Raw genomic sequence first — 22,389 nt, 5'->3', positions numbered from 1 at the left:
TGATTCCAAATGTAGATTAAACGTGATGTCCATTCGTAAGTGAGTCCGCGATAGAGGCAGAAGCAGCGACAAGTAGAAAGTCAGTGCCACAGGGCACTTATTTCTTATTTTATTTGAATTAGATATGTTGAAATAATGCTTCTGAGTTGGAAATCGAACTTGGATTTTCCTTTCGTGGGATTTTAACTCGCGGCGCTACTTTTCTATCTTTCAGTTGTTTCGCAAAATCCCGAACTGCTTGAAGTATCCACGAAAGGCGTGTTCTGCTTCGAATCTCGGCACAGCACAAAAACTTGCATCGTGTCAAGTTTTAGCACGTGCATGCCTAAGTACTGGTGTAAAATAATTTTGATCTTTATCGTGTCTTCGTGCGTCATTAACAACAGTGGAAAGTATCGGTTTCTACTCCCTGTCAGAGTTCGTCACATCACTTCAAGATCAGACTCGCTGTTCTAGCTACTGGGGCAAAAGAATTTGCTTCGTGTGTAATCAACTGCGGTATGTGCTGGGATCGACTCCCAGTCGGCATAGACCTTTTAATCACATTATATCTAGTTCAAAGACGTATATATTACGATTATTATGTAAGAAATCGATATTTACTGTCTAATCGTGGCCAGGAAAGAACAGCGACAGGGGCTGAGTTCCATTCCTGTTAAGGCAATAGATTTTCGACTCGTGATTTCAGGTTTAAATATCTTGTTGCTGGTGAAAAATGTGATGTTTGACATTTCATTGTGACTAGTTAGACGGTGAGTCCTAATCGCCGTCCAACACAAAGCCTTGCGTCAAATAATTTCACGTTCGGACGTGTGGAAGTTTTGTAACTTGTTAGGGAAACGATGATCAATCTTTTGGTGGTTAGTTTAAATGTGCGACAGGTAACTTCAAACTTAGACACTGGCCAAAAATTAGATATTTAACATCTCTTTATATCTAGTCAGCACTTACATTCGGTCTTGTGTTCTAGACTCGGCCAGCACGATAACTTTGGGTAGTTAGTATTGGCTATACGTGTTAGGAAACATATGTAAGGCAAAATAGTCCGTCACATGGGCGTCAGCAGAAATTTTTCGAGAGGGACAAGACTCTAAAATTGCAAATTTTTAAATGCAGACGAGTTGGTTCCTTTCGAGACGTGTCGAGCCGTAATAATTTTATAGATTACGCCAAAACTTGTTGTATCTCTTGGAATTGTGGTTATCGTTAGTGTATAGGAATCCTGTAAAAAAAAAAAAAGGCAGTAGTCCTGATTCCAGGGAAGTGGTGCTATTGTTTGAGTTGGGGATATCGGCCTGCTTCACTGGTACTTTCTCCGACCGTAAAAGAGGCGCGTCGCGTCCACAGCTGTTGGCATGTTGTGCGTGAGACACGACGTGCGGTCGTCGCCAAATGTTCCAAACAATAGCGAGCGACACTATCGTGGAGCTCGCGGAATTGGCCCGCTGTCCATTTAGAACGTTCACCAGTACCGGAGGGTGTGATCCGTTTGGCTCCTTTCGGCTTACCCACTCAGCTGTGGCAAAAGGAAACGGTTATAGAGAATGTAAACACTTTCTTGACTAGCGTAACATTATTTTTGTTGGTAATGGAACTAGCAGATTGTGTGAATTAAGTTGCCCTTGGTTTTGTGTATCAGCGCTAACTGCCAAGGAGTTTATAGAGAATGATATACCACTCGCAGTTATTTAACGCTGCGTAAGAACAATGGTCGAGAAATGCTAACGGACCGGGTTCTGGAAGTTGCGCATTCTCAATGTGCACTACCTCACCTGAACTGACAACTACAGTTTTCGTATCTCAGATGGCTGAATACAAAGACGTTGCCCAGTTAACGGGCGAGGTAAATACTGAGATGCCTTAGGGGTCTGAGTGGCGCCGTCACAGCATGTCTTCAAGATGACTCCTACAGTTGACGTTCGTCAGAAGCAACGTGCTGTCATAGAATTCCTGTGCAGTGTAAACGAGACAGTGGGAAACATCCACAAGAGGCTGAAAAAGGTGTATGGAGATGCTGCTGTCGATCGCAGTACAGTTAGTCGGTGGGCAAGTAGGTTACGTGATGAAAACGTACACAGCAACATTGAGGATTGTCCTCGCAGCGGCAGGCCTCGTACTGCACACACTCCAGACATTGTGCAGAGAGTTAACGAATTGGTAACTGCTGACAGACGCGTCACAGTGAACGAATTGTCACGCTACGTTGGGATAGGGGAAGGAAGTGTTTGCAGGATACTGAAAGTGTAAGCATTAAAAAAGGTTTGTGCCAGGTGGGTTCACAGGATGTTGACAGTGGCTGACAAAGAAACAAGAAAAACGGTATGCAGCGAAGTTTTGGAACAGTACGAGAATGATGGAGATGAATTTTTTGGAAGAATTGTGACAGGTGATGAAACATGGCTCCTCATTTTTCACCAGAGACGAAGAGGCAATCGATGGAGTGGCATGTTGCCAAACAGTGGCTCCAACAGGTTGATCCTGAATTTTACCGTGCGGATATATAGTCCCTGGTTCCAAGATGGCGTAAGGCAGTTTAGAGGGATGGAAATCATGTGGAGAAATGAAAATATTGTTCCTAAAGGATGTATCTACACACTGTAAGACTTCAAAACATGTAGAATAAAAGAGGGATTAAAAAAATAGTGTGCATTTCTTTGGGAGTGACCATCGCATTATTCTCCCCATTACCAGACGGTTGGAAGGCATGGACTACGACCCAAATTGCAGGGAGCCACTGATTTGAATGGATAATAGGGGAAAGGTTGTAGAAATCGAAACACGAATGAAACATTTAGAAACTGTCGCAGAGAGATATGTTTTGAAATTATCACAGAACAACGTACTCAAAACCGAGGGCAGCCTCCACTGACATAGACACATTCTGAGAACCACATACATCGATGACCCAAAACATTATGACCACATGCTTAATAGCTCGCTTGTCCGTCTTTGGAACGAAATACATCACTGATTCTGCACATCAAGGATCCGACCGTTTGTTGGTAGGTTTGTGGAGGTGTCTGGAATTAGATGGCGAACGGCCTTGCCGCAGTGGTAACACACGTTCCTGTCATATCACCGAGTTTAAGAGCTGTTGAGTTTGGCTAGCACTTGGATGGGTGACCGTCCGGTCTGCCGAGCGCTGTTGGCAAATGGGGTGCACTCAGCACTTGTAAGACAAACTGAGGAGCTACTTGATTGAGAAGTAGCGGCTCCAGTCACGAAAAGTACCAGCGGCCGGGAGAGAGGTGTGCTGTTCACATGCCCCTCCGTATCGGCACCCAGTGACGCTGATAGTCTGAGGATGACACGGTGGTAGGTCAGTATCGTTGGGTCTTAAGAGTGATATGGCATTAGATGTATCCGCAAAGGGCATGTAATTTGCGTAAATAACGGGCCGCTGATTTGCGTACGATCTCATGGCACCCCATAGCGACCCAAATGGTTTCTACAGGAATTACACGAAGCGAATTTGGTAGCAGAGACATCAACATAAGTTCTCTGAAATTCTCCTCAATCCAATATAGCACGGTTCTGGTACCGAGACACGGACAATTATCCTGCTGAAAGATGACATCATCGTCGGGGAAGACATCAAGCTTGAAGGGATGCAGGTGGTTCGCGGCTTTCAGCATGTCTCCGATTACTATCAAAGGTCTCATGCAAGAGCAGGGGAGTGCCTCCCACAGCACATTACTGCTCACAACAGCCTGCGGCCGTGGCGCGCTGCACGTTTTTAGCCGCCGTTCACTTCTTTTCTTTTTTTTCTTTTCTTTTTTAAATCTTATGGGACTTAACTGATAAGGTCATCAGTCCCTAAGCTTACACACTACTTAACCTAAATTATCCTAAGGACAATCACACACAACCGTGCCCGAGGGAGGACTCGAACTGTAAGTAGGCTGTTTAGGTTTTTATGTTGGTAACGCCACGTAGCGCTCTGTATGAAAATCACTGACTGTGCTGTGTGAAGTCTGTGGCTGGGTGGCATTGTTGGGATAGTCGCTATTGTAGTGTTGGGCAGTTGGCTACAGCGCGTAGCATTGCGCAGTTGAAGGTGAGCCGCCAGCAGTGGTGGATGTCGGAAGAGAGATGGCGGACTATATTATGACTTTTGATGATATTAAGGTAAATACATCTCTTGTTCTCTAACAAAATCTTTCATTTGCTAAGTATGCCTGTCAGTAGTTAGTGCCTTCAGTAGTTCGATTCTTTATTTTCGTAGTTCGAGTAACGAAGATTTTTGTGAGGTAAGTGATTCATAAAAGTTATAGGTTAATGTTAGTCAGGGCCATTCTTTTGTAGAGATTGTTGAAAGTCAGATTGCGTTGCGCTAAAAATATTGTGTGTCAGTTTAGTGTTGATAAGAGTAAGTAAAGAGAGTAATGTCTGAGTACGTTCAGTTTTGCTCAGCTGTTTGAAAACCAAATGATGTAAGAGGTTTATCAGCACAGTAATCCAGTAACTTTTATAAGGGGACGTTTCAGAACCTCCGCCGGGACCAGCCGCGCAGTGCATGACTGCAGCTCCTAAGACCGCTCGGTTAATCCCGCGCGGCTCGTTCACTTCGGCGTGTGCGGGGACGATCATGGGCCTAGTGTAGCAAAAACTTTATTCACCTGAAGGGCCGCTATGTTTCCATTGATCGGCGGTCGAATCCCGATGGTTTTGTGTCCATTGTAATCGTACTTGATGATGTCATTGGCTCAGCTTGTGAACACGAGAGGGTGGTCTGCTGCGGAGCTCCATATTCAACAATGTACGGTGAACGGTATGCTCCGAAACATTTGCGGGGGCAACTTCATTGTGCTATTTCGGTAGAGATGCCACAGATCATCAACTATCCTACTTTACCGAGGAGACAAGCCTCCGAAGCCAGGTTCTTGTCAAGAGTCGTGGACGTTCAACTATTTAGCGCCTGTCCCTCTGCCTCTTTCCGTAGACGCTCACGACAGTAGCACGTGAACATTCGAATCGTTTCGCAGTTTTCGAGATGCTCGTTCACAGTTTTTGCGTAATAATAATCTGCCCCTTGCCATAGTCACTTATCTCCATGGATTTCCCAATTTGCAGCCCGTATCTTTCCTATGGTGACCTCCGTCCGTGTCTGCCCCTCCTACATGGGTTTGTTAGCGCGTCACGTCTCAACTAAGCAACCAGGCGACATCCAACATAGCGGTGGGCAGTGGTCTTAACGGTTTGGCTGAACATTGTATGTAGATAGAGAATTGACCTATAACTACACATACTAGGAGAGAGAGTACTGAACCATGAAGTCTAGGTCTCGGCCACAGAATGGCGCTGGTAGATTTCGGCGAAGCTTACAGCAAGACTGGCGCTGTTGCTCTCCCGCAATATTGCGAAATACTAGCAATCGCCAAACGGCTTACACGGCGATCGAATCCGAGCATCATTACTAGACTATGCTCGAAGTAACGAACCGCTAAACTTTACCCTAGCGTGGCGGAACCCACCTATCGATAAGATGCGGTCGTGTGCGAGACGGCACCTGGCGGACCTTCGAAGAAAACGTTGCAGAGAAGGTCGGAGCGGAGCCGCTCAGGGGTTTTGATAGTTACACGGCACCAGACACTATTGTGCCTACAGCTGAAAAAAAGTTGTTCTGGTGACAACTTGCCGGGTGGGCAAGCGCCTAGCTGTCGCCTGCTGGGCGATAGAACTCGCCGCCTTGTTTCTGCACCAGAGATTTCCTAACCTGGCGCAGCCTCGGCTGCCGGGAAGGTGGCCTTTTCTGTGTTCGTGTGCGCCTCTAGACCAAGGATGCTCCGTTTCAAATTGAATCTTCCTAACAGACGTCGCCATATGACGCCAGGGAAATTAGTTTAAAGACTTCGGTTCCTCTGTATCTAGGTAATTATTATTACAAGGCTTCTTTCATAGCTGCATTTAGGTGCTTTAACTCGCAGTTGAATTCGTAAATATTTCGAAATAATATCGACACGCGTGTCTGTTCCATGTCTAAAAGTACCGAATTTGTCACCTAATTCCACATTCGTCATTGATTGCTGGACTCATACTTTGTTTCTCGCTTTCCGCCTCCCCCACGTGTTATAAATGAACAGTGAGCTTCAAACCCGACTGGATTTACTAATGTCATTGAATGTTGGTACATTTCAACCAATTTACTAGCGGACAGTTGCGAACGGAATTGCAATGGCAGTCGGCTGCTGTGGCGGAGCAGTTCTAGGCGCTTCAGTCCGGAAACGCGCTGCTGCTACGGTCGCAGTTTCGAATCCTGCCCCGGGCATGGATTCGTATGATGTACTTTAGGTTTAAGTAGTTCTAAGTCTAGGGGACTGATGACCTCAGACGTTAAGTCCCACAGTGCTTAGAGTCTTTTCTTTATTTCTTTTTTTTGCAATAGAAATTTCTAGTAGAGCACCCCACAAAAGGTCGTTTCTCATAGCGGTACATAAAGCTGCAAATCTCCGATGGCTCGAACAGCACAAAAATAGATAGTAAATTACTGGAGGTGTGTGGTGTGGTCCGACGAGTTGCGGATTTGCAAGCTGTAGGGTGCACAGACGACCTAGTGTGGCGTTTAACTCGCAATCTGTGGAGGGTGTAACTTAGGTGGAGGTGGTTATGTGATATTTTGGGTGTATTTTTCTTCCCATAGCTCGGGCCCACTCGTCTAGTGAACACGAACCATGATGTTTATTTCACCACTCTCGGTGACCAAGTTTGGCCTTGCCTTCTACATCTTCAGTTAGTATGTTATGGACACTTACGTCCTCCAACAACACAGTAGCCTTGTTTACAGAGGCGCACGCGTGCTATCGTGAATTTTAGAACTATCTGACACCTTATCGCGCATCAGTTGGTCCACTAAATCATCCAGTCTCCGTCCCATAAAAAATATCTGAGACTATTTTGAAGGAGGGGTGACCCAAAGCAATCAGCATCCTATCAATTAGTTATGACTGGCACGTATGAGAGAGACGAAATATAGTGGGACTTCAATAAGAATGTAATATAGGGTTGGTGCATAAATTTGGAAATTTATAGCAAGTTCTATGGGACAAACTCCTGAGGTCATAGGTCCGTAGGCTTACATACTATTTAATCTAACTTAAACTAGCTTACGCTAAGGACAACACACACACCCATGCCCAAGGGAGGACTCGAACCTCCGACCTCCGATGCGGGGGGAGGGGGGGATTAGCAACGGAAACCGTGGCAAGGCGCCTTAACCGCACGGCTACCACGCGCGGCGGTTGGTGCAATAAGATGTAACTTATTCAGTGCAGAAATGACGGCCTTGTTTGAACATATACTCTCCTCAACGTACTTTCTATTCAATGACGAATTCTTTGAACAAACAGACGGCGTCGCCATGGGGAGCCCTTTGTCCCCTGTGGTAGCTAACCTGTTTATGGAGGACTTTGAGGAGAAAGCACTTGAGTCTGCTGTCTTAAAGCCTACGGTCTTCTGGCGGTACGTAGATGATACTTTTGTTGTATGGCCTCATGGCAGACAGGAACTGGAGAAATTCCTTCATCATTTAAACTCTTTACATGAGAACATCAAATTCACGATGGAGATTGAAAAAGATGGCACTTTACCATTTCTAGACGTGCTAGTATGCCGTAAAAATGATGGGTCATTAGGACATTCTGTGTACAGGAAATCGACTCACACAGATCTGTATCTCCAGGCGTCAAGCTGCCACCACCCAGCACAAACAGCCGGTGTTCTCAGTACCTTAATACATCGAGCGCATGTAATATCGGACGATGAAAACCTCCACGCAGAATTAGAACACTTGGAGAAGGTTTTTAAAGAGAATGGCTACACTTCACGCCAAATAAGAAAGGCCATGCGCAACTGTCATAACAAGAAGCAGCGCACTGAGGACGCTGATGACGACTTTAAATCAACTGCGTTTCTTCCATACGCCGGGAATGTGTCGTCGAAAATAGGCCGACTACTGAAGAAGAATAAAATCAAGGTTATCTTCCGTCCACCAGCAAAGAACCGGGCCCTGGTTGGATCCGTTAAAGACGATTTACAACTGAAGAAAGCAGGCGTCTACAAAATTCCCTGTGAATGTGGGTCTGCATATATTGGCCAGACGACAAGAACTGTCCATGAACGATGTACAGAACATGAAAGATACATCCGTCTGCGGCAACCGTCAAAATCGGCAGTAGCAGAGCACTGTATTTCATTGGGACATTCAATGGAATACAATGGAACAAAAATTTTAGCTCCGGTTTCCGGATTTTGGGATTCCGTAATCAAGGAATCAGTGGAAATACGTCTTGCCGATAATCTTATAAATCGTGACAACGGCTTTCAACTGGATAAAACTTGGAATCCTGTTATTAAAATTATACATTCACAGCGGAATAGACAGCGTCATTCGATACTCAATGACTAGATGATCTTTTACTTTCACCACCGAGGGCAGCACGTACAACTCGGCTATGCCGCGCATGTCAACACGTGCGCGAGAATCGGTATAAATACCGCGACTGCACCTGGGCTCTTCAGTAGTTGTGTACTCACCTGATGATGGCCGGACGTCTCTGGGCCGAAATATCGTGGCAGAATGTCGACGGGATCCGGCTGCATACCCGGAAATTATTAGAAGAATGGAGGTGGTTCATTGAACCCTCTGCCAGGCACTTTCTTGTGAATAGCAGAGTAATCACGAAGATGTAGATATAGAAAACACTTAGTTTTATGCACAAGAACTCGTTGAGCCATATTCGGAACGCATTTTCATCCGGAAAGGAAGTTCCCTGTAAGTGAATAAGGTGGATGCGGAATGACTTCCCAACCCAACTCCTGCATAATGTTTTTTGTAAGTGTGTCAGAATGCGGGCTTGCGTTATCGGTGACAAGCATCACTTTGCGTAGTCTTCCTGTTCCTTGTTGTAGGACTGCCTTTGCAACACATCTCTACATCTACATCTACATCTACATCCATACTCCGCAAGCCACCTGACGGTGTGTGGCGGAGGGTACCCTGAGTACCTCTATCGGTTCTCCCTTCTATTCCAGTCTCGTATTGTACGTGGAAAGAAGGATTGTCGGTATGCTTCTGTGTGGGCTCTAATCTCTCTGATTTTATCCTCATTGTCTCTTCGCAAGATATACGTAGGAGGGAGCAATATACTGCTTGACTCTTCGGTGAAGGTATGTTCTCGAAACTTTAACAAAAGCCCGTACCGAGCTGCTGAGCGTCTCTCCTGCAGAGTCTTCCACTGGAGTTTATCTATTATCTCCGTTACGCTTTCGCGATTACTAAATGATCCTGTAACGAAGCGCGCTGCTCTCCGTTGGATCTTCTCTATCTCTTCTATCAACCCTGTGTGGTGCGGATCCCACACTGCTGAGCAGAATTCAAGCAGTGGGCGAACAAGCGTACTGTAACCTACTTCCTTTGTTGTCGGATTGCATTTCCTTAGGATTCTTCCAATGAAACTCAGTCTGGCATCTGCTTTACCGACGATCAACTTAATATGATCATTCCATTTTAAATCACTCCTAATGCGTACTCCCAGATAATTTATGGAATTAACTGCTTCCAATTGCTGACCTGCTATTTTGTAGCTAAATGATAAGGGACCTATCTTTCTATGTATTCGCATCACATTACACTTGTCTACATTGAGATTCAATTGCCATTCCGTGCACCATGCGTCAATTCACTGCAGATCCTCCTGCATTTCAGTACAATTTTCCATTGTTGCAACCTCTCGATACACCACACCATCACCCGCAAAAAGCCTCAGTGAACTTCCGATGTCATCCACCAGGTCATTTATGTATATTGTGAATAGCAACGGTACTATGACACTCCCCTGCGGCACACCTGAAATCACTCTTACTTCGGAAGACTTCTCTCCATTGAGAATGACATGCTGCGTTCTGTTATCTAGGAACTCCTCAATCCAATCACACAATTGATCTGATAGTCCGTATGCTCTTACTTTGTTCATTAAACGACTGTGGGGAACTGTGTCAAACGCCTTGCGGAAGTCAAGAAACACGGCATCTACCTGTGAACCCGTGTCTAAGGCCCTCTGAGTCTCGTGGACGAATAGCGCGAGCTGGGTTTCACACGATCGTTTTTTTCGAGACTCATGCTGATTCCTACAGAGTAGATTTCTAGTCTCCAGAAAAGACATTATACTCGAACATAATACGTGTTCCAAAATTCTACAACTGATCGACGTTAGAGATATAGGTCTATAGTTCTGCACATCTGTTCGACGTCCCTTCTTGAAAACGGGGATGACCTGTACTCTTTTCCAATCCTTTGGAACGCTTCGCTCTTCTAGAGACCTACGGTACACCACTGCAAGAAGGGGGGCAAGTTCCTTCGCGTACTCTGTGTAAAATCGAACTGGTATCCCATCAGGATAAAGTTTTAATACAGTCCTGTAGCAGGCGAATGGTACTTTTAAATAATTTACTTGGCGTTTAAGTGGATGACAGGTAGTAGACAGTCAACAACTCCCATTCCGACTATAGATAATGCCATCTCACGTCTACATCTTCTGTAAACCGTCGAACCCATGGTCAAGGTTAAATAAACCTGTATTTAGCAACTAAGTGGTTGTTGTTTCAAATGCATTGAAATGATGGAACTTTTATGGTGCCATTGTGCCATGTTACTGGGCCACAATTGTTCACGATTGGTTTGAAGAATATTCTGGACATTTCGAGGAAATGATTTGGCCGCCCAGATCGCCCGACATGAATGACAACGAACATTTATGGGCCATAATGGAGACGCCAGGTAGTTCACAAAATACTACAGCGGCACACCTTCGCAATTATGGCCTGTTATAGAGGCAGAATGGCTCAAGGGGCTTCAAGCGACTTGTTGAGTCCACGCCACGTTGAGTTGCTGCACAAAAGAGATCTACAACGTTGTTAGGCAGCATCACATGACTTTTGTCACATCAGTGTAAACAGAAATATGCTTAAAAGATGGGTAGATGTTGTTGTTGTTGTTGTGGTCTTCAGTCCTGAGACTGGTTTGATGCAGCTCTCCATGCTACTCTATCGTGTGCAAGCTTCTACATCTCCCAGTACGTACTGCAACCTACAACCTTTTGAATCAGCTTGGTGTATTCATATCTTGGTCTCCCTCTACGATTTTTACCTTCCACGCTGCCCTCGAATACTAAATTGGTTATCCCTTGATGCCTCAGAACATGTCCTACCAACCGATTCCTTCTTCTAGTCAAGTTGTGCCACAAACTTCTCTTCTCCCCAATCCTATTCAATACCTCCTCATTAGTTATGTGATCTACCCATCTAATCTTCAGCATTCTTCTGTAGGACCACGTTTCGAAACCTTCTATTCTCTTCTATTATTCTATTTATTCCATTTATCGTCCACGTTTCACTTCAATACATGGCTACACTCCATACAAATACGTTGAGAAATGACTTAATGACACTTAAATCTACATTCCTGGAAACTGAAATAAGAACACCGTGAATTCATTGTCCCAGGAAGGGGAAACTTATTGACACATTCCTGGGGACAGAACCACAGGCACATAGACACAGGCAACAGAGCATGCACAATGTCGACACTAGTACAGTGTATATCCACCTTTCGCAGCAATGCAGGCTGCTATTCTCCCATGGAGACGATCGTAGAGATGCTGGATATAGTCCTGTGGAACGGCTTGCCATGCCATTTCCACCTGGCGCCTCAGTTGGACCAGCGTTCGTGCTGGACGTGCAGACCGCGTGAGACGACGCTTCATCCAGTCCCAAACATGCACAATGGGGGACAGATCCGGAGATCTTGCTGGCCAGGGTAGTTGACGTACACCTTCTAGAGCACGTTGGGTGGCACGGGATACATGCGGACGTGCATTGTCCTGTTGGAACAGCAAGTTCCCTTGCCGGTCTAGGAATGGTAGAACGATGGGTTCGATGACGGTTTGGATGTACCGTGCACTATTCAGTGTCCCCTCGACGATCACCAGAGGTGTACGGCCAGTGTAGGAGATCGCCGTGCGTGTGATCATTGCTTGTACAGCCCTCTCGCAGTGTGCGGAGCAAGTATGGTGGGTCTGACACACCGGTGTCAATGTGTTCTTTTTTCCATTTCCAGGAGTGTATATTCGATGTTAACAAATTTGTCTTCTTCAGAAACGCTTTCCTTGCCATTGCCAGTCTACATTTTATATCCTCTCTACTTCGACCGTCATCAGTTATTTTTGTCCCCAAATAACAAAAACTCCTTTACTTCTTTAAGTGTCTGATTTCCTAGTCTAATTCCCTCAGCATCGCCCGACTTAGTTCGACTACATTTCATTATCATCGTTTTGCTTTTGTTGATGTTCATCTTATATCCTCCTTTCGAAACACTATCCATTCCGTTCAACTGCTCTTCCAAGTCCTTTGCTGTCTCTGACAGAATTACAATCTCATCGGCTAACCTCAAAGTTTTTATTACATCTCCATGGATTTTAATACCTACTCCGAATTTTTCTTTTGTTTCCTTCACTGCTTGCTCAATACAAAGATTGAATAACATCGGGGATAGGCTACAACCCTGTCTCACTCCCTTCCCAACCACTGCTTCCCTTTCATGTCCCTCGACTCTTATAACTGCCATTTGGTTTCTATACAAATTGTAAATAGCCTTTCGCTTTGTTTATTTTACCCCTGCCACCTTCAGAATTTGAAAGATGGTATTCCAGTCATCATTGTCAATAGCTTTCTCTACGTCTACACATGCTAGAAACGTAGGTTTGCCTTTCATTAATCTGGCTTCTAAGTTAAGTCGTAGGGTCAGTTTTGCGTCACGTGTTCTAATATTTCTACGGAATCCAAACTGGCTTCCCCGAGGTCGGCTTCTACTAGTTTTTCCATTCGTCTGTAAAGAATTCGCGTTAGTATTTTGCAGCTGTGGCTTATGAAACTGATTGTTCGGTAATTTTCACATCTGTCAACACCTGCTTTCTTTGGTATTGGAATTATTAGATTCCTCTTGAAGTGTGAGGGTATTTCGCGTGTCTCATACATCTTGGTCACCGGATGATAGATTTTCGTCAGGACTGGCTCTCCCAAGGCCATCAGTAGGTCTAAATGGAATGTTGTCTACTCCCGTGCCCTTGTTTCGATTCAGATCTTTCAGTGCTATGGGTAGGGTCCAGAATGGGTACGTGCCAGAATACAAAAATAAATTTTCCCGTTTCTGACCACGGTCAGTCCTTTGGTTTTTGGTGTCTGTTTTGAATTCTTTCACCTGCGACATTCGGGTCGAGTTGAAGTATAGGACTTCTCTGCAACTAGCTGGAAGGATGGGCTGGAAAGAGGAAATGGCGCAACTCGTCCAACAGGTCGACGACCAGTAAAGCACTGCTGTGCCGTAACTAACCTTCCGATTCAGGAGCGCTTTCCTTCTTCTACCAAGTAAAGGAACACTATGACACACCGATACAGCGGCAGGTAAACAGCTGAACAAAATACATTACTTCGGAAGTGAATAAAATCATGTTGATACGACACTGTTTTGTGCATTAGTATGGAGGACAGCGAGTAGCGGGCATTGTGAATGCAATTCTGATTCCAGAGTGCTGTTCCAGTCGTGAATAGCTAGCGGGACGACCGACAATGGGCAATTTTCTGAATAATGTTCCGTCTCTATGATTTGGTGTTCTTCATAATTTTATGCGGCATATGTAGGCATAAGTAATGGAAATAAAAAAAAAATATTTTATTCGCGACGCCTGAAAAGAGAGTACAGACTTAGAATGAAATGGATATATGTAGCATTGGCAACAACCAGCTCAAATTTCACGACGGCTAGTCAGGTAATGGAGGAAGGACAGGTTTAATGCCTTCTCACGCTGTGTACTTTATGAAGACAAATCTAGTTCTCCGCAGTTAAGCTTTGTGATGGAAGACGCCACTGACATAGTCACAGGAGTAGCCAGTGACTACACTAACAGTAAACATTCAAAGATCATAATCAAATAAAGTACCTCCAGTCATTTTAACAGCCAGCCACTCGGCTGGCAGTTCAGTTTGATTTGAAACTGTAAAGAGTGCAGTTGTATAGCGTTTAATCTGTGATTTGTTTTTTAGTATTAATTAACACGTTTGACAGTCACAGAAGAGTAAGTTATTCCAGTTACAAGAAACTCGCGAAAGGTAATGCAATAAAGAAAGGGGAAATTTTGAAGTAGAGTGCAAAAATCACTGTGCTGTTTAAAAATAAAACGTAGCCAGATAGTTCTTGTTCGAGCTCGTGTCGAGAAACATCAGAGGATAATGGGGTGGAGTGTAATAATGTGGAGAACAGTGTCGAAAACGGAGACAGCCCTGTACATGGGCCAACCACAGCTATGAGTAGTCATTAGTAACCGCTTCAGGTGTATACAGTCCTTTATTATTGTATCGCTACCGGTTTCGTGGCACTAAAACACACTTCTTCAGGTGAACATATGTTGACCTGATGATGCCCTTGAAAACATTAGTCTTATGTTAACCTGGCCACGAAACCGGTAGCGATCAAATAATATCGTATGACTAAAACATTCGTCATACGTTCACCTGAAGATGTGGCTCTTAGTGCCACGAAACCAGTAGTGATCCAACAATAAAGCAATAAATACAGCTGAAGCGGTTATTAGCACCCAAGACGCGTATCGAAAACTGTGCAACGCGAGGTTTACCTGAGTCATAAGTTTCCAATATTAGAAACAGTATAAGGTCGTTCAAACAATCATTTCAGCTGACAAAAATGACGTATACAAAGGGAATGATGACAGTGATCCAGCTTCTGCCAATCCTGCGAACTGGATAGTAAATTAATTCCTTCGCGATCATATCGACAAACAAGGTCATTTGTCGCAGACTATGGATTGAGTTTTCAGTAATTCATGCAGACAATATAATGACTTTCCGAGACACTAGAGTATTATTTTGATTTTGGGACTCACCACCAATGGCGAAAAACAACGAAGAGTGTTTTTAGTGTACAGTCAAAGCAAGGGAAGTGTATTTTGTGGCGCATGTTAACTATCTAATAGAACATTACAATTTGCGAAACCTAATGAGGCTTAAGTGTCCATCAAAATTTGCTGAACATAGGAAATGTGTGATATCTTTAAACGGAACAGGACAAATTTCGGGGAGAATAGATAAGAAACCAACATCTCAGCCCGTGACAGAAGTAAAACATTGGAGGGACTTTTTAAAATGAGTTATTGCTATGATCAAAAACTTATCCATACAATGTCTGTCTTTCAGGGTCACAACTATGGGTTTGGGTCAACAGAGTGCGGAAATTTCGAGATGACATCACAGCTACTAGCAGAATTCGATCGTTTTCTAGCTAAACGTATAGAGTTCTATGGAAACAAGAAAAAAGCGAGCACATGATAGGTTTCTTTTCGAACGTGTGAAGAGTTTACAGAGATTTTGGCAGAAAGTATAGTGAGGAATGTTGTATATGAAATGAAGGAAACTTATATTACACTCCATCCCTGATACTGCGCATGTGGATCAGCTGTCTGTTCTTATACGGTATTTATCAGAAGCTGGATTTCCTGTTGATAGATTTATTATCTGCTCTGTTGCAAATTCAGAGCACAAACCAGGAGAATTAGGTGACTCAATAAATTTGTAAAGCAATTATGAGATGGATATTCACTTGCGCGGGATGCAAGCAATATAGCTGGTACTTACTCTAGTCTCCTTGACAGAAATGATCAAATAAACCTTCTTGCTGTATATATTCTGTGTGCAGCTCATTCCCTTAAGTTAGTAACTTAAGTTATTAGGATCGTGTGCAGCAGTGTGTTGTCCGTAAGCGATTTCATCTTTCCGTTTGCAGCAAGAAATTTACAATTTATCTTCTAATTTGACGAGACATTCGAATATTACGCAATCAAAATAAAGCAGTTCAGTCTTTGTAAAACGACCTTCAGAAGCACGGCGGCGAGGGCGTCCCGATGCGTAATATGCCTCATTTCTATCTGGGTGGATATACAATATTTTTGCCCGTACCTGAATACGTTCGAGAGAATCATTCTGTGAACGACATATAGGACAAAAATGGCATTGTAAAGAGTAAGATCAGTATATACAGAAAAGCCACAAAAAGGTAAAGTCAAGGAAACTAAGAGAACGAACAGCTGAGCTTGATGCTGCTTTTGAAGGAATGGAATATTTTCGGGGGAATACATTTCTAGTTATTGCAGAAAGGTGGATACCTGAATTGGAGAAAAGAATAAAGATCTTGGAAAGTGTTTTATAGCAACTTTGAGTACACTATAGCGTCATCAGCCGTCACCCGCAGCTTGCAACTGACCCTCTCCATCAAATCATTTATGCATAGAGAGGGATGTTCTCACACTTCCCTAGAGCACTCTTAAGGATACCTTCCTCTCTGGTGAAAACTCATTGCCCGAGGAAGCGTTTTGAGTTTTGTTACTAAGTCTCTGAACCTCTTACATTCCTGAGAATCTTTTCCGTATGCACAGATCTTTGTTACAAGTCTGCAATGTGGTACTGTGACACATGTTTTCTGGAAACAGTTCATGGTTGGTAGGATATCGTGTTAGAAAAAAGCAAGTTCCATTTCGCTCCGGAGATGCTTTCTAAATCTCTGTTTATTTGTGGATATAAGCTGTTATCTGTCAACGAAGACGGTCTGTGCATGACGGCACCAAAAAAGAGAGCGCAAAAATTCGCTTTTTTAGGGGACGTGAGGAGTCATCTGTTTTAGATAGCCCATGGACATCATTAAAATAAAGGCGTTTTTCATTGTGACGGAATCTTCTCACGAAATTCCAATCACCAACTTTCTCCTCCGAATGCGAAAATACTTTGTTGACACCGACCTACATAGGGAGGAACGAACACCACAATAAAATAAGGGAAATCAGAGCTCGTACGGAAAGATGTAGGTGTTCATTCTTTCCACGCGCTATACGAGATTGGAATAGTAGAGAATTTTGAAGTTGTTTCGATGAACCCTCTGGCAGGCACTTGAATGTGATTCGCAGAGTATCCACGTAGATGTAGCTGTAGATGTAGATGTACCATCCCCCGGGTGGAGTATACCGCTATCGGATCAAAATCGACGTAGACTTCAGAGGCAGTTTATTTTCTAGGATTCATTTCTCACTGTTTTTCCGTATTTCTGTCAAAATCCTTGTGTGTGGAGAGAATGGAAAAGTCTGGTTATTACGGAAGGTTGCTTCAAAAAACTCCCTATCTTCGGCTCGCAGGCAGGCGGAGGAGCTCGTGACGTAGAGATGAGGGAGAAGGAGTAAGGAGGGAGAGTTTGTGTGAGGCACGTCTTGTTGTCGGGCACAGGGAAACCCGGCGCTCAGCCGCCCGGAAAAGCCGGTAGGCAACCCGCAGCGCCGGATGCGCGCGTCATTTCTGGCGCCGGCCCGGCTGAATATTTCAGACGGCGAGGCACCGCCGTAACTCTACGGAGCCCGCAGCCGCCGCCGCCGCCGCCGCCGACGCCTGCTGTCGGTCTGCGCGTATCAATAACTGAGCACCCGCGGCCCGAATAATGAATACGGGGCGGCCGCTCCTTCGCGGCGAACCAGATTGGTCGTGCTTCTGCAACCCGGCGAGTCCCACCTGTGCTCACAGCAATATAGGGGCTAATCTGGCTCGAGCCGACCTGTGTGGCGGCTGGGAGAATGCGAGGCGGGAGGAGCCGGCGCGGGTTCCCCACTCTGCGTGGCTGGCGAGCCGCGCCGAAATGCGTCAAAGCTCTGCTGACACAGTGGTTCAGTGTAAACAGGGCGAGTTCACATTGAGCTCAAGCGTCTTACAAGAAAACATCGCCAACTTTATTATTATTATTTTCGATTATTCCCATTTAAAGAGAGAATTTGAACTTGAATTCCTTTATGATGCTTGTTTATGTTTTCCCTGAGCCTAAATTTTCTTCATGTGTTGAAAATGGCTCTGAGCACTATGAAACTTAACTTCTGAGGTCATCAGTCGCCTATAACTTTAGAACTAATTAAACCTAACTAACCTAAGAACATCACACACATCTATGCCCGAGGCAGGATTCGAACCTGCTACCGTAGCGGTCACTCGGTTCCAGACTGTAACACCTAGAACTGCACACCACTCCGACTTCTTCATGGTTCACTGTGTTGTTTCTTTCGCTGTTCCACTTATATCCTGGTCTCTTCTGTGTTGTGGTGTCAAATTTATGTTTTTTGATGATGTTCCTGAATTCAGCTCTATTTTCTTCCTCGTTTACTGTTATGTGTGCTTGTCAGAGGTCCTCTTCAACTTCTTTTATCCATTTTATTTTTCCCCTGCCTGAGTTGATGACTTTAAGAATCCGCTTTGAAATTCTGTTTTCATTCATCCTGTGGATATGTCTGTGGAACTGTATTCTTACCGGCCGGTGTGGCCGTGCGGTTCTAGGCGCTTCAGTCTGGAACCGCGTAGCCGCTACGGTCGCAAGTTCGAATCCTGCCTCGGGCATGGATGTGTGTGATGTCCTTAGGTTATTTACGTTTATGTAGTTTTAAGTTATAGGTGAGTGATGACCACCGATGTTAAGTCCCATAGTGCTCAGAGCCATTTGAACCATTTTGAATTGCATTCTTCTTTTCCTTATTGTATCCGTAATGTTGTCTGTGTATATATATAATTCTGATATTGGTCTCTTCTTCCAGACTCCTTGCTCTTGTATCTGGCCAAAAATTTTCCTAAGAATTTTCCTTTCTTGTTTCTCTATTTCTTTGATTTTAGTTTGCCCACCTATTTGTGTTGTTTCAGACGCATACAGTGCCTCCGGAAGTACCACAGTGTTGCAGTGCCTCAATTTTGCGTTAATGGATATGGACTTTTTGTTACAATAGTTCCACGTGAGTTTATATGCGTTCTGTAGGTTTTTTATTCTTTCCTCATTGGCCTTTAGGTTGATCCCTGATGACTGGATGATTTCTTCCAGGTACTTAAAATGTGGTACTTGTAAGATTTTTCCATGGGTTGTCATAATAGGCAATTTGTTATGAGGCACTATTTCTTATTTTTTAATTTTTTTATGTTTTGGCTTTTGGAAGTCGCACAAATAGCCATCTCAACAATGGAAACGTTATCCTGCAGAATGAACATTGTTTTGAAGATTAAAGTCAGACTGTTTATCTTTTACCCAGGTATGAGGTTACTTAGGCTTCACAAAAGACTGATTCCGACATAAAATAAGTTTTAATAAAAGAACTAAACAAGACGCGAATGTGACAGAGGGTACACACACTTAGCATGCTGTAAAATTTCTACTGGTAACACAATAACAAATGATAAATCGCCGTTGGTACACATTTGGGGTATTAGTACATAAGAATGACTACACAGAGTGTTTTCGTAAGAGAGTGCATAAATGTAACAAGACGTAGAGAATGCTCGGCTGAACAATTTGAGGTAGGGAAACCTGAGTTCGGAGAAGCCAGCTTAAGAGACATTGAAGTAAACTTGTCTATTGCTTTGTCCAGCATTTTCAGCTTATTTACAACTAACATGTTTATGCGTACTATGCTGTACATTCTTCATTTCCTGCAAGGAAATGAGGACGACTAGCCTGATTACTGGTAAGTATTTCCTGGTCGCTGGAGTGGAAGGCGGAGGTCCTGTTCCATGGCCTGCGAGGTTACCGGACCTGCATCCCCTTGATTATTTCCTATGGGGATATCTAAAGTCACGTGTGTATGAGAACCCAGTGGATACGGAGATTGAATTAGTTGCCAGAATTGTAGCTACTTGTGATATGATGCGAAACACACCAAGGATATTTACCAGCATGCGTTAGAATCTTGTCGCCAATGTCATGCTTGCACTGAACTCGATGATCGTCAGTTTCTTCACATTTTGTAAGACACAGTACAAATAGTAAGTTAATTGTATCAGTGATGGTTTTTGCAGTTAACTGTAAGTAATGTAAACAAAAAGGTGCACATTATTGCGGTTTTTTTTCCTGTTATCTCCTTAAGCTTTCTTTTCCGACACCAGGTTCCCTACCTCAGATTGTTCAGTGAAGCATCCTCTATGTCCTGTTAAATTTTTGCACCCCCTTATGGAAATATCCTGTATATCTACTTGAAAACAAAAACAATCTTAGTTGCACAGTTGTTTCATCTCAACAACGCGTGTCATCCTTTTGGAGCATCATTTCTTTTTCTCTTTTTTTTTGTATTTTTGTGTTAAGTTACCATGGGACCAAACTGCTCAGGTCATCGAGCCCTAGGTTTATGCACGACTTAATCTAACTTAAACTAATTTATGCTAAGGACAAAACACACCCAAATCAGAGGGAGGACTCTAAACTCCAACGGGGCTGAGCCGCGTGAACCGTGGCAATGCGCCTGAGACCGCACGGCTACCCCGCTCGGTTTGGGGCATCATCATATTGCCTATAGAAACAAGAAAACAATCAATTAGAAACAAATAGAGGAAGGGGCATGATCTTATCATGTAGTGCCATGCAGGTAAAATGAACTATAAGTGATAGAGTAGCTGGATATGTAACCCAACCGTCATAAAGAGACATAAAATGGCAAATGGACTGAAAAATAGCTGGATAATGTAATCCATTTGCCAAAATAACATATAAAATGTAAAGCGGACCTAGTTAAAAGAAAAGTATATCATCAAGAAGGAATAAGAAGGAGGCGGAAAATTTTCGACGATTATCGGAAGTTACCTCGAGCAAACGAGGTGATTCGGCCGTAGCAGCACAAAGTAGGGCCACACTTACCACATAAACGCGGTATGAGCCGTCCGCAGTATCATGTCCGTTTGGGGTGCACACAGGTATTACTGTAAGAGATCAAGATGCAAACACCGTTTATAGTGCCACAAGAGGTGCAGAGATGGCGCACATATGGGGCACATTTACGAAATTCAAAAACTAAATGAAACAGTATAACTAAGATGAATGTGTGCAAACCGTTTAAATTACATTAAACCCTAAGTAGATTAAGGTACCTCCTATACAAAGCGGAAAAATAGGTAAAATGATTATGTGAAAATTTGCGAGTCAAGTAAGTGTGAAACACGGTACTCAGATTAAATTCTGAAATAATTCGAAACTAGTTGCTAGAGTAACTTGCCACAATGGAATGGAAAAGTTTGTACTATATGCCTGAATTAACAATAAAATATTCTTTTGCATATCCTACAACAATTGTTTTAAAAGCTGCGACCTGAGAAGTGAGTATTTGTGCCGGTCTATAAGTATCTTCTTGACGTAGCAGGAGAACAGTTTACAAACACTACATTTGGGTAGAACAGCCGTAAGTTGCATGTTGTTATACCAGTACCTAGACACACACATATAGCAGATACGTAGTGGCGTACATTTAAAGGTTGAACGTTCCATATTCTGTTGAGTAGCACGTCGTATTATAGCCAGTTAGTTGTGATTTGGTCTTCCCGTGGCATTCTGGAGGTTAACAGCGCAGGGAGATAGAGCTTGGTACTGTTAACGAATTCGCACAGTACTCTACACGTCCTTATGCCGCTGGGTGCTAACAATGCTTGGAGGTTGCATGGGAACTGATAACCAAGAACCCGAAGAATATTTGCAAGTACATTCGCTGTGAGAGGTGTTGCCAGGACACTCTAGAAATGTCTGGTTTGTATCGCCTTCCTTTCAACAAACACGGAGGCGTGAGCTTAGGTTGAGGCGATAGAGGTGTTTGATGAACTTCCAATGATTAAATTTCAGCCGTACTATAACTGTAGTGAAACTTCTTGATGGTTATGCCTCTCGGAATCGTCGCATGTATTAGTCTGCAATGTTGCCTTTTATTTTAGATGTGCGCTACCATTCCTCTAAGGCAATGGCAAACCACCTCCACTAGGACCTTGCGTAGTACAGCAGTGCGGGTCTCCCACATCGTCCCCTACGCTCTGTCCAGGAGTATGGGACTTCATCATCATCACCATTCCTCTTGCCAGTCCGACGACAACCGCTCTCTGAGTATGGGTGTCATGTCTGTGAGAGACTCGTATTTAATGACTCCACACACAGATGCTTCTCTTGGCAGGGCATGTATTTGTTTCTTTCCAGACATCCCACAGGGGCCTTCCATACATACCATCACGATGTTGATACAGTTCCAATGTACCCGAAAAACGACGACGACAGTTGCTGAAACTATGGGGTTGCTACAGTTATTATTGTGGTTCCTAATCAGTTGTATCACAGGTTATGTCTGTTGTGTCTACTGCGGTAGTGTGTGCGAGAAGTAGGGCTTCCAAAATCACCAAATGTAAGGAACAAAAAGCAGACTTTCAAGATATCTCATCTTCGTTGATCCATTATGGACCGTGGGACAACGGCTGGCATGACCTTCTCGATGCATTGATTTACCAACAGCCGTATGT

This window comes from Schistocerca gregaria, chromosome 2 (genome assembly GCF_023897955.1).
Source record: "Schistocerca gregaria isolate iqSchGreg1 chromosome 2, iqSchGreg1.2, whole genome shotgun sequence".
Taxonomy (NCBI): Eukaryota; Metazoa; Arthropoda; class Insecta; order Orthoptera; family Acrididae; genus Schistocerca; species Schistocerca gregaria.
The sequence above is the reverse complement of the archived record's forward strand: the minus strand, read 5'-3'. Positions refer to the sequence as shown.